Genomic DNA, 7,694 nt, shown 5'->3' with positions numbered 1-7,694 from the left:
TCACTGAAATAGATACCACAAATGAGGTTAATCAAGGTCACAGTGCTACAGAAGAAATAAAGCTCTTTTCTAGTTTGTGCAGTAGGATCATATTAGGAAACAAAGAACACTTTGATTTGGTACACCCTGTCCTCCAAAGCCTGCAAATGGTACAACAACAATTTGTATCCCTTGAGGATCTAGCCCTGATGTTTTATGTAACTCCCACTTCTTTTTTCTCTAAATCACCTGCATCCAACCTGTGATAATAAAGAGGAAAGTGAGTAACAAGCAATATAGACTATATGGTGAATGGCTTCCTAAAATAATGAGTTAGTTCTCCTTTCAGTTACATTTGTACTGTGACAGTGAATTTTGAAAAAAAGGTACGTGGTGTGCCCAAGACTGAACCGTTTCATTTTCAAGAGCTGCATTTGAGAAAAGAGAGGAGAAAGTAAAATTCAATTAAATGAAGCAATACACCCAGAGAAGTTCTGTTTGAAGAAAATCTGCAACGTTTATCACTAGCTCCACATCCCCAGCAAGTCGACATTTCAGGAAGGACATTTACAGTTCTGTTCAGCTTACTTGAGAGAGAGCATTGATATCTACACTAGAATGAGCACAAATCATGCACAAGTAAGTTGTTTACACTGGCAGTCATTAGCTACACATTTGGAGTGCTGAAGAACATTGGTATAGAGTCTGTCTGTGGTGGTCAGCCCTAAACATCTCTATCAGCTCACCTTGCAGCCTGGTACTCACAACTGGACCTGGAATTCCCCATGGGCTCTGCTAGTGCTGAAGAGCCTGCAGGGATGAGCTCACGGCCCTCATGCACGTTATAGGCTCCTGTTTGTCTGTCCAGGTGCAACATTTGCTTCTGTCATACTGATCTTCATGGAGAACTCTTTCCTGGCTGAGCCTTAATAAAGTAACACATTTATTCTACATTTTGAGGGAAGTCAGTCCATTGTTTCTGCTGTTTTTCACAAAAGAGATGGGTGCAGTGGGCTCAAGAAGTCTCAGGGCAGGATTCAAGTCCTGTTCCTTCATCACTGTAAGTAAGAAATAACTCCCAAATTAATACAAATCCCAGTATTAGCACAAGAGCTTTTGGTCTGATAATTTCTTTCAAGAACTGTGTGCCAGTTTTGACCGAGTAAGGAGAGTTATCACATCTTGACAGAAAGAGTTTTTCATGTGTAAGTTCCCACATTTGGGAAAACAAAAGAAATTACTTTCAAGCTCAGGGAAGAAGTGCAACAAAGATGTGAAACAACTCAGTGAAAAGTGGGAGTCTGTGATTCTAGATACTATTAAAACACGCCTCAGATGCCCTCAGAAATTTGGTCAGTTCTTAAGTGCAGTAATATGTGACCCAATGAAATGAGATGCTTTAAATATGCCAGGTTTTTATAGAAGATGCATTGACCAGCTGTCCACAATGCATTAACGATGAGAAACCTGTGCTTGGCTTTCTATGAGCAGCTCCTTTTGGCCTCTCATGGTTTTTGTTTCCTTTTAATGTGGCGTGCAGGAAGGGATGTGTGCAATGGAGTGACACCACAGCTTCCTACACAAACAGACAATTGCTAATGAAAAATTTGCACAGTTAGATATGCCTAATTTGACGGACTGAACTTGCTATTTTTCAAACCACATAAAGCTAAAGTACATTGACAGTGATGAGTGGTTCACTTTTGCCAGCACAAATGTGTCAGTATGTTCAGTTTTATGAATACATTAAGCACTGTGGATGTACTTTGAATAAAAGACTTGCGTTTTAACTGGATATTTTGCATCTGCATTGATGTTTGCATCAGTCCAGAGTAATTTTGCCCTTATACATAGTCCAGATCCAGCTTTGTTCTGAGTAAAGTAAGCAGGTTCAGTAGCAACTGAATTTGACCTAAGCTCAAAAAGCAACGTTTGATTTTGTTAGTCTGTCCTCTTCCTTCCTATCATGTTTCCCTTTCCCTTAGAGGTGGAAATTTGATGCATTGACAAAGCATCTTGCTAGCTACAGCAATGGCTAAATTGAAGAAACTGCAAGAGTGTTGCATTATTTCTCTATCACCTTTGCTTTTCTCCTATAATTTGAATTATAATTACTACGAATTACAGTATGTAGCTTTTATCAGTTGTGGACCAGCAGGGATTTTAGACTTTGGACTAACATTCTTGATGACATAGTATCTAAACAACTTTGCATGTGCAGATGTGTGAGCATGTGGTCACTGTAAAATGAGCTGGGACCACTCACTTAGTAAAACTGAAGTGAGAAACACATGTTGCCTGGATGCAAAGCCATGTTTCAGAGGATAAGCACCTTTCCCTTCATAATTCGGGCAAGGTGTTTTTTTGTAAAGGGTAAGGTGTAAGGGACTCAGAATATTGTGCACCTGAGTGGTTCCCTCTCCTCTGCCTTTATACAGTATGATTTTGATTTTTTGTAGCCTTCAAAGTAACACCTTATGATACTCTAATTAAACCTGTGGGTTTAATTCATCTTCCTAAAAATCATTCACCTTCTAAGCTTTCTCCTAAACTTTGCAGGAACATTTTAGTTTCCTGATGCTTCAGGAAACTGACAGCATCTTTACAGAGCTCCTGATCTGAGGTTGGCCCTGTGCACAGGCACTGTCCCCTTGGCAATGCTGAGCACTTGGGAAACAGCCATCAGCCTGTGGCAACTTCAGAGTGCAATGGAGCTCTGTGAAGGTGACAGCTTTGTTTAGGTCTGAAAAAGAAAAACAGGGAGTGAATCAGCCTGTCCTGGGGCAGGAGGTTATGGACAGGTAAGGATTAGTTGTCCAAGGCATGGGTGCCAGGCTCGGAGCAGTGGGGTACAGCCCCCCCGTGCTCCAGGAGGTCACTGGGCGGTGGCTGGGCAGTCGGACCAGCTGCAGGAGGTGGGTGCTGTCGTGGCAGCATCTCCCCTTGGGCTCTTCTCTCACAGACAGGTTCTGAGTGTGGCACAGCAGGTGGGGAGTCTGTGCTCTGCACTTGTTGCCTTTACCTCCATTCCTGCTGGGCAGCTGGGAATTAATCTGGCCAGACACTCATCTGCCCTTTCTCGTTCCTGCAGAGGAAGAGCCCAAACTAAGCTAAGCCCAAGCTGCTGATGCTGAGCTGAGACTTTGTGCAGGTCCGTGCCTGCGGTCACTCAGATGTCGGGATGGACAGGCATGAGGAGGAGGGATGCCCACCCTCCTCGCTGTCACCCTGCTCCGGTCCCCCGGAGAAACAGGACACGAGGATCTCATGAAAGCCTCCTCTTGTCACAGGGATGTGTCCCAGCCCTGCTGCACCGGCTGACGCTCGCAGCTGGAGAGCCGGGGAGCCGGGGAGCCAGGGAGCTGGGGAGGCAGGGAGCTGGGGAGGCAGGGAGGCAGGGAGCCAAGGAGCCGAGGTGCCAGAGAGCCAGGGATCCAGGGAGCCAGGGAGGCAGGGAGCCGGGGAGCAGGGGAGCCAGCTTCCCAGTGCCAGCCCTGGCGGGAGCGCTTTCATCTGAGAAAAGGCGGATGTCACGCATGCAGAAGAGTTATCCATGTGGGAAAAAGGCTGCTCAGGGGATTACAAGGACTATTTGCCCAGCCCCCAGTTCGAAGCACGAGGAAGAGGAGAGGACGGGGGATTGCCCCCCAGCGATGCCCAGGTGCAGCACGGCCCCTCTCCAGGCACCACTGCAGGGAGATGTGCGGAGGGGCTGAAGCCACCCCTGGGCTGTTCACTGCCTCCACAGAGCCGCTTTACGGGAGTCCTCAGAGCAAGGATTTGCCAGGTATTTAACTGAAGCCAGCTGCTCTTTGGCAATGGCAGAGCAGTGGCAGAGCGGGGCGGCCCCTCCTTGTGCAGGTGAGGTGGCTCTGCCACGGCAGCTCCTTCTCCCTGGGGATGCTCCAGGACAGGCATCCGTGCAGCCACAGCCTTCCAGAGCCCTTCTTCACAAAGTGGCCACTGAGCAATGCTTCTGTCTGGCCTTCATGCACTAGGCAGAATGACAAAGTGTAACAGAGAGCTTAAACAGCACTCCTGTGTGGAAAAATTGTCCTGATAATGGTATTTTAAGCCATTTTAAGAGTGTGTGGTGTCCAATACACAACACAGAGGGTTTTTATTGAGGCATGTCCTAACTGCAATTCTCTGTTATTGCAGTCCTAGTTTCATAGCTCAGCTCGGCCAACAACACGAGTGGTGAGGCAGAAAACTGCTCTAAGAGAGCCAGAGTACAGATGAACTTCGGTGGGCAGCTCTTTCAGCAGATGTCAGACAGCTCCTACCCTGGGGACAGGACTGGGACTATCAGGTAGGAGCTGGGAGCCTCAGCTCCCACTGCAGCTGGGAGGGCAGAGGGGAGAGCTGGCACTCGGGAGGAGAAGGAGCCTGTGTCAGCATGTCAGGTTACAGGCAGCCTTTGTGCTGTGGCAGTGGCAAACTGACACAGCCCTTTGCTCCTGCCAAGCAGCCTGGCAGCCATCACACACAACAGTGGATTTCACTGAGACACGATTTAAACCCCCAGCTGCTCTTCTAGCACCCAAACCCATGGCTGCTACCCTGCTGCCCTTGGAGGTCTGAATTTCCTGAAAAGTCTCGAGGTGCTTCCCTTTCTCAGATGTTTACTATTTCCTTTTTGCTGTGGTCCAGCTGTTTTCATGGCCTCATCAGCTCTCCAGACCAGCATGAAGGTCCACCACAAGAAATGCTCCTCACCCAAGCATGGATGGCCATCACCATCTCTGGCTATACAAATCACTCCCAGCTAAAAGCCTGGCCAATCTGCAGAAAGCCTGCTGTGCTAGTAAGGCTGACAATCAAATCTCTATCACCCCAGAGGGTGGTTGGGCACTGGAACAGGCTCTCCAGGGAAGTGATCACAGTAACAACCCTTCAGAGTTCAAAACTTGGATAATACTCTCAGGCACATGATGTGAGCCTTGGAGCTGTTCTGTGCAAGGCCAGGAGTTGGACTTTGATGATCCTTGTGAATCCCTTCCAACTCAGGATATTCTAGGATTCTATGATGCTACAAATCCAGTGTCTCCCATATGTCTTCTCAATGGGAGCAAATCCATCCATGAAGGTTTGATGTGCTTGAGGCTCAGTGACTCCTCACCGTTCCAACACAGTTTTTGAAAGCATAGTTTTGTGCTAATTCATCTCACAGCTTGTTTTTTCTCTTGTGTAAAGGCAATGGCAAGAAAGGTGGAGTGTAATTATTGTATTATTCCTCAGATATGATATCAAGGTTTGCATTTAGGTATGCAGTAGAAAAGAACTTAGAAATAGGGCTGAGAATTTGCAGCATAATTCAGTGTGACTCTACCTGCTCCATTTCCAGCTCACTACAGTGCTTGTACACACATTTAAATGCAGGTGCAGAGGCAAGTATATATGAAATGAGGTGACACTCTTCTCTGCCCTACTTCTAGGGTATCCCCTAGAAGTATCCTGCTCTCTGGGGGCTCCTGGGTCGTGCATGTAGTCCTTGGAGTTTCAGGCTGTGCATGTGGTGGCAGCAGGTGGGAGTGAGGAGAAGAGGTGACTCCTGCACCATAGGAGGAAGGTGACAGCAACCAGGACTGCCTCTGGACAAGCAGAGCACTGTAAAGGGAGAAAAATAACACCTGCATATAAAAAACGGAGTTTTGAATCAGCCAGCCCTGTTTCAGTACCCTAAAAAGTACCCAGTTCAGTGATTGTGCAATTAACTTGCCAGCATTGAAGAGAAAATAGGAGAGTTGAAATGAAGGGTCAACATAGTCCCAGTTCTCTAGTGAAGAAGAAGAAATCAAGGTAATAATAGGCATAATTCTCTGCTCTGACAGACAACAGCTGAAACAATTGCACAAAAACCTTTCATCATTTCACCATGTGACAACCTCACTGGCAAATTGAGAAGTGATGAGCAAGATAAGAATCACAAAAGGCACATAATTACTTAACAAACAGGCTTTGTGGTTCTCAGTCAAGAAGAGGGGTCATTTTAATACATCTCCTGGGCTTTACTGTATCCTATATCATCTGGATGTGGGAAGAGAGTATCTATCTATTAACAGGGTTTTGGGCATTGCCAAGCACTGCCAAAGGAGTCCTTTAAAGGATTACAATTCCAAATGATCATAATATTTTGGAAAATGGACTGAAATCAGTGTGATGCGCTTCAGCGCAGACAAATTTACAATGCAGTAATTGGTGCCACCCTAGAACAAGATGTACAGAGACAGAAAAGGGAATGGCTGAGCAAGTAGCACTACCAGAAAGGTCTCAGTGAAATATGAGTTGATGTTGGCTGATGCTGCCAGAAAGAAGGTGTGTATCAGTGAGGCACCGCATATAAAATATTCCAGTGATTGGATCCCAGGCCATTGGTACAGCTTCAGTTGTTTGTAGATCACTAAGGAAGCACAAACCGTGACAAGTCTGGATGGCACCAAGAAGAGCAACAAGAAATTTAGAGAACATGACCTCTGGGAAGGGGTTGAGTGAATGCTGTTAGCTTTCACTCGAAAGAAATGATTGTTAAGAGGATTACACGTGGGTGAGGGAGATCAGTCACCCCTGATACTGAAGCCAGGTGTTTCCTCGAGGTCCCTGGTTTCTGGCTGGGCTTGCCAGATGCTTGTTGCTGGTGGCCCTGCTGTGCTGGGTTCCCGAGGGCTCCTGAGGGCTGGACCTCCTCTCCAGGGTTTGGCAGTGAAGGGGCTGATTCCTGCTTCTCCCATGGGGGCAGACTCATGGTGGTTTCAGAGAAATTGTGCTGGGAACGGGAAACCAACCCTGTGGATGTGGCTTCAGAGTTGCATCTCAAAACAAACCCCCACAAGACACAAAACAAAACCAACCAAGTGATTCTGAGCAAAAAGAGGCTAATTAAAAAAAATACTAAGGCATTGTCTGATCTATAACACTCAACCCAAGCTTCATTTCCAGAGCTAATTCATGCATTGATTTTCCCATTGATTTGCAGTAACTGCTGGGTTCCTAGCTAGATTAGCAAAGGTATTTAAATATTAAGATGGAGTCATTCTAGTAGCCTTAGTCACCTTAGTACTTAAATCCAGTTGATTTATAATTCACATTAGGTCTCTACACAAGATGCTGTGATCCTCCAAAGTCTCTTGCTACTTTTTGATGGCTCAGTGAACACATTTAAAGTTCAGGTTTTATATGCCCTGATTGCTTTGAAAATGAGGTCTGTTCCCCAAATCACCTGGGCTTTGCAAAGCCTTTAAAGACATGGCTCTAAGCACCCAGCCAGGTACCCTATCTCAGACTAACTGGGGTTTCTTCTTGCCTGAGAGTTAAGGTTCTTGGCTTGGTGTTCCAGTGAAGTTTCTAAATATTTTTACAGCTTATCACCAACCTGTTAAAGGATTGACAGATTCTGAGCTACCAGAGACACGGGTAGGCTATAGATAAAGTGACCAGCTGTATCATTGACAGCACATTTGGGAAACATTAACCAAAAGTAAAAGCCTTTTATAAGAAGGCCATAAAATGGCAGGAGTAATTATGTTTTTCCAAAGTTAATAATTGACTTTTGTTTATTTGGCTTTTTATAAAAAACTTTTTCCTTTCTCTCCTATAATGAATAAAGCCTATAAAAGGTCCAACAAATTGGGTTCAGCCTTTCTTCTTCACAGTGGCCATGCTTGAAGGCTGATGAGGCAGAGGCCAACAGAGAAGCTTACCTACAGAGGAAACCT

Source organism: Sturnus vulgaris, chromosome 2, assembly GCF_052056855.1.
Source record: "Sturnus vulgaris isolate bStuVul1 chromosome 2, bStuVul1.hap1, whole genome shotgun sequence".
NCBI classification, from domain to species: Eukaryota; Metazoa; Chordata; class Aves; order Passeriformes; family Sturnidae; genus Sturnus; species Sturnus vulgaris.
The sequence above is the reverse complement of the archived record's forward strand: the minus strand, read 5'-3'. Positions refer to the sequence as shown.